Source organism: Geospiza fortis, unplaced genomic scaffold (assembly GCF_000277835.1).
Source record: "Geospiza fortis unplaced genomic scaffold, GeoFor_1.0 scaffold130, whole genome shotgun sequence".
NCBI classification, from domain to species: Eukaryota; Metazoa; Chordata; class Aves; order Passeriformes; family Thraupidae; genus Geospiza; species Geospiza fortis.
Genome location: NW_005054300.1, coordinates 11529910 through 11530411, shown reverse-complemented (window position 1 = coordinate 11530411; position 502 = coordinate 11529910).

Here is a 502-nt window from a genome sequence, read left to right as displayed (position 1 = left end):
CGCTGGCCCCGCCCCGTCCCGCGCGCCGCGCAGGGTGCAGGGGCACGTCCCGGGCGCGGAGCTCCGTGCAAAGCCAGCCCCGGTGCGTGCACACCGATACACTGCCCTTGTCACCCCGCAAAGCCAGCCCCGGTGCGTGGACACAGTGCTCCTGAGCGTGCACACCGATACACTGCCCTTGTCACCGCGCAAAGCCAGCCCCGGTGCGTGCACACCGATACACTGCCCTTGTCACCGCGCAAACTGCCTGCCTTGTTCAATGCTTGGCCATCCTGTACCCTGGAGCCCGTGCTGAGCATCCGCTCCTCTCAGTAGTGGCGCGGCGAGCCAGTTCGGGTTTTGCAGTTCGAGCTATCAGCCAGACAGAGGTTTTTTGGGGGGAATCAAGTCCGTAGTCAGCTGGAAGCAGTTGGAAGCATTCCGCTGCACGATGGAGCAGCAGTTGCAGGGCATGCTTAATCCCAGGCTAGTTACCGCGCGCACTGTTGCGGCTCTAGGCGGT